At 58.3% G+C, this 5,078-nt stretch overlaps 1 long non-coding RNA gene across 1 annotated transcript; it reads left to right on the top strand.

The window, feature by feature from the left end:
* Positions 1-1,913: 1,913 nt before the first annotated feature.
* Positions 1,914-2,800, top strand: LOC122232666. Its single transcript, XR_006210045.1, has 2 exons — positions 1,914-1,998; positions 2,529-2,800. It is a non-coding gene; the product is annotated as an uncharacterized LOC122232666 (long non-coding RNA).
* Positions 2,801-5,078: the final 2,278 nt, after the last annotated feature.

Genomic DNA, 5,078 nt, shown 5'->3' with positions numbered 1-5,078 from the left:
TTCTTGTAAGGAGGGTCTAGTGCGATGAACTCGCTCAGCTTTTGTTGGAAAAGTGTCTATTTCTTCATTTCTGAAGGATAACTTTACCAGATATTCTTGGCAGGCAGTTTTTTTCCTACAGCACTTTGAATTATCATCCACTCTCTCCTGGCCCATAGGCTTTCTGCTGAGAAATGCACTGACTACCCAGTGAGGGTTCCTTTGTAGATTACAATATTCTCTGCATGCTTTTCGGATTCTTTGTCTTGGATTTTTGACAGTTTTGTCATGGTGAGTGTGTTTTGGGGAAGGCCTGTTGCCACCGGGATAGGAGGGTGGTCTATCGGCTTTCTGAACTTGGCTGCCCAAGTGTCTCCCCAGGTCTGGGACGTTTCAGCCATTATTTCTTAAACAAACTCCCTGCTCCTTTTCTCTTTCCAGAATGCAATTTTTCTGATACTTGTACTTTTGATGGAGTTGCATGGATCTTCTAGGCTTTTGTAATGCTTTTTAATTCTTTGTAATCCCGATTGGGTTATTTCAAAGTTCCTATCCTGTAGCTCACTGATTCCGTCTTTCATTTTATACACTCTGCTGTGAGTGCCCTCTATTGCATTTTTCATCCCATTCATTGAATTCTTTAGTCCCAGTTTTTTGTGATTTCTCATTGTTAAATTTCTCATTTTGTTCATGTACATACAGCTTTTCTGATTTTTGTTAAATTGTCTTTTGTGTGTTTTCTTTGGGCCCCTTATCAGCTGGGTCACAAACTTCAGCCTTTGTGTTTGGTTGTTGGAGGGTTACTGTTGCCTTATGGTGACGATGCGTTCCTTGATTCTTCACTCACGTTCGTTGTACTTTTGCGGTGCTGCTCTGGTGTAGGAGTGGCGGACATCGCCTCAGTCTTTGTGATCCCCTTCAGGTGGGAGATGCTGTTAGTCGAGCCTGTCGGGTCTGGGCTTTTTCTGTCCTTGTGTGGACATCCCTGTCCTTGCTTCCTGCCCTGTCCTGTAGCAGAATTCTTGAGCTTGTAGGCCTTCTCTGGTCTGGAGAACTCCCCTCATTTCCTGGAAGGTGGCCCTACAGACACTTGTGTGGTGCATCCTCCGCCCACGGGGGCAGACTGGGCAGGTGTGGGCTCAGTACTCTAGGTGTGGTGGATCCTCAGGTAGGGTTCTTCCAGAAGCTCACATTTGGACTTCAGTGCTAATATTCTCATCTGTCTGTTTGCTGATCCTCTCTCCCCCGGAGTCATGGACGTCCCTCAGTACTCTGGGTGCTGCTGGAGAGAAATGGGGTTCTCCTGCAGCCCCCACACAGCTGGAGAAGCCGGCACTCCCGGTGCTCCCTCCCACGTGGGAGAGGCTGCTGCTGCTCATTGAGCCCCACGTGGCATCACCTTTGGGGAGGGGTGGCACCGGCAAAGTTCCTCTATTTCCAGTGGATCCAGACTCCGGGGATGTGCCTGGGGAATGAGGTGCACGTCTCGGGCAACACTAGACACGACAGTCATGGCCAGAGATGCTCCCGCTGAGTACGGACACACCCGGGGCACGAGGGAGGCGTCCCTGGTCGTGGAGACACACACGGGCTTGGAGAAAACATACAAGGTGAAGGTAGCCACAGCTGGGGAGAGCTGAACACCTGCCAGGTGAGGGCAGCCAGGTAATGGTAAACATGGGTCACCGAAACATCCTCTGTCAGGTCAGTATAGACGTACCTGAACTATGAGCAGATACACCGGGTCAGGTGAGACACAGTCGGGAGAGAGGGAGCTATCACGGTTCACAGTAGGAACACCAGAGTTCTGAGAGACGTTCCAGGTTCTAAGACACCTTGGAAACGTGGGAGACATCCTAGGACAGGGCAGACAAACCTGGGGAATAAGTGACACTTCCCTGGTCAGCATGGGGACACAAGGCGTATCTGGTAGATGTAGCAGGCCGGTGTAGACACACCTCTCTCCCCACCCGCAGCTCTGGGGGCTCCCGCGGGTGGGGCCTGACCACAAGGCAGGAGGTGGGAGCCCCGGCCACACGGCCCGCAGGTCAAGGCGCGGGGAGGGAGTGGGGTGAACACGGGGGACAGTGGATCCGGGGCGACAGAGGGTGTGTTGCACGAGAGCCACCTGGACACACCCGAGCTCTCACCTGAGGGTGCCACACCTGGACGCTCTTGAACGGTCGCGGGCTCGTCAACGCTGGACTCCGTCCACCGGGCAACCACCAGGGTCCCCTCGGGGTGGGGGTGGGGGTAGGGGGGCGCAAGCTCTGGTCCCCACCGCCCCGCCTGGCTGCCCCGTCCCGTGTCCCGACGGCCCTCTGCCACCGAGGCTCCGCACTGCCGCGCGATGTGGAAGAACCACACGGCACGGAGGTGGGGAATCTGACTCTCTCCTCCAACTGCCCTGGTTCCACCGAGACCAGCAGTAAAGAGGAAGCGCAATAATAAACCTGCCCGCGGAAAACCAATAAGAAGCGGGGCCTCGTGCCTTTGGCAAGAGGAGCCCAGAAGTGCAGTAACTTTTTGCCTTAACTTCCCCTCCACAGGCTCTCGGGAAGGATTATCTGCTCGGATCCCAAGATGAGCCATTACGAGAGCCTGCTGCTTGAGCGGAACGCCTCTGGTCTGCAGAGAAACGTAGTTTTGCAGAGCGCCAGATCTCAAGACCTGGGGCTTGGCCGCTCTCCAGGGGCGGGAGGCCGGCCCCCCAGGGAGAGACGGGGTCGGGGAAGGGACCCCGCCGCAGAGCTGACCGCACGAGCAGGCGCAGGTGGACCTAATGCTACTCTAAAAAAATTAAACTGTTTCCTATTTTTAATGATAGTTGTTCTAAGCTAAGTTTACAGAGTTGGTTATTACACATGCAAAAATGTGACCTGCTGTTGCACAGACTGCTCTGAGACGGGCTTTAAGTAGGCCCCACGCCAACTTGGGGCTTGAACTCACCACCCCAAGATCGAGAATGCCATGCTCCACCAACTACGCCAGCCAGGCACCCAAAACAAACTATTTTAGGGGCGCCTGGGTGGCTCCGTCAGTTAAGCATCCGACTTCGGCTCAGCTCGTGATCTCGAGGTCTGTGAGCTTGAGCCCCACGTCGGGCTGTGCTGACGGCTCGGAGCCTGGAGCCTGTTTCAGATTCTGTGTCTCCCTCTCTCTCTGGCCCTCCCCCCATTCATGCTCTCTCTCTCTCTCTGTCTCAAAAATAAATAAACGTTAAAAAAATTTGTTTTAATAAATATTTTTAAATGACTCATTTTTAAGCTTAAATTCATGTAAATGGCCCCAAATTGCCCTCTTACTAATTGCTACCCAAATATAGCCTGTGAGGGCTCTGAGACTCAGCCTCCTCTCTCCTAGTTGAAAACGGATTTAAAATGCAAATGCAGCCACCACCATACCCACCACACTTGCTCCTCCTGAGCCCCTGCCCCTCCCAGGTACCATTCCCCAGGACCCTGGCCTGACACAGGAGCCATGGCAAGGGGGGCTGCCACGGGGACAGGGCTCCCTGGCTTCCTCCTTCCCCGTCCCCCACCTGTGACAGAGGGACTGGGGGACTGGGAGGAACCAGGTCCTGAATCAGAAACGAGCCTCCCTATCAGTTCACCAAACACAACTAACTGCTCAGGGAGGGGGTGACTCAGCACATCCCGAGCTGTCCCACAGGAAGACCCCTCCCGAGGGACCCTGCCATGGGCCGGGGGCCAGACTTCTCCCAGTCCTGCCTGCTGCCAGTGCCTTCCAGGCCGGGTCATCCCCGACCAGGGCTCCTCTCCACAGACGGGACGTTCCAGCCACCCACCCCCCCCCAGGGCTCCTGTCTCAGAGCCCGGGGCCAGGAGAGCCCCAATCACCCATGTGTGCTCGAATCCTCCCGGTGACCGGGGGCGGGGGGGGGGGGGGCTCACCACCCGTCGGGCAGCCTCCCACGGGACGGTGGGAAACCCCTCCCTGCTGGCCCAGCCCTGCAGACAGCACCGCTCCATCCTGCACCCCCACTTCCTGCTCTCCTGAGTCGGGTCTTCTCCGGCGGGGCCCCTGCCCCCAGTCACCCCTGCTCCCAGCCGCCCCCACAGCCCCTCAGGTCCCAGAGCAGGCAGGTGCCCAGGACCCCTGCTCCCCACAGACCCGTCCCTGCTGCAGCCTCAGGGGCAGAGCAAACCCCCCAGCGCCCACACGGGCACCAGCCGGGGCTCCATCTGGCGGCTCAGAGGGAACCGTCGGGGCTCGGGGGGTCCTGCCGCACGTCCCGCTTGCTTTCTGCCCGTGCGCGCTTCTAACCTGCACCCACGTTCATCACGCAAGGACGACGTCCTCGCCCTGGAGCCGGGCTCTGCTGCCCCCGAACGCGGCCCCACGGCCTGAGGTCTAGGACGCGGGTCCCCTTGTGATCCAGTCGCGGGCTAGGCCCTGAGGCAGGACGCCGGCTCCACATTCTGGAAACCCGGAGCCTCTCCCTACAGAGCTCCTTACTCCTTCCTGACACACGCCCTCCTCCTCCTCCTCCTCCTCCTCCTGCTGCTGGTCACACCTGCAGTTAAGGCCACGGAGCACAGCAAACACACCTGCCCTTCATCCCTGGGCTGAGCTGCAGGGGACACCCAGCAGGGCGCCGGGCCGCCCCTGGCAGGGCTCCCTCCCTCCCACCCACGCTCGGGCATTTGCTGCAAAGCCACTCACCTGGGGACTCAGGCAGGTGTGGGCGATGCACGGACCCCGCCCTGAGTTCCCCAGGGGGCACAGACGCCAGGGAACCGTGGGGACCCAGGCGTCCCGACTGCTGGTGCCAACCCCACTGTCCAGAGAGGCGCAGCCCCGTTCCCAGAGACCGGCCCGAGGGTGAGCGCAGGGGACGCGTGGGCCTCCCTCCCAGAAGACCCCGTGCGTGGCCAGGCCTGGTCCCCGTCAAGTGCATGAGCTCAGACCCCCGAAGGCAGCTCTCTGGGCCCTCACCTGTAGGGGCTTCTCAAGGGGCCTCACCTGGGAGCCCACATCCGGGGGAACCTTACCTGGGGTCCGTATCTAGGGGGGGTCCATACCGAGGGATCCTCACCCGGGGCCCATAACTAGGGGGGGCGGTCCACACTTAGGGG

The sequence above is a fragment of the Panthera tigris genome, chromosome D3 (assembly GCF_018350195.1).
Source record: "Panthera tigris isolate Pti1 chromosome D3, P.tigris_Pti1_mat1.1, whole genome shotgun sequence".
Lineage (NCBI taxonomy): Eukaryota > Metazoa > Chordata > Mammalia > Carnivora > Felidae > Panthera > Panthera tigris.
The sequence above is the reverse complement of the archived record's forward strand: the minus strand, read 5'-3'. Positions and strand labels throughout refer to the sequence as shown.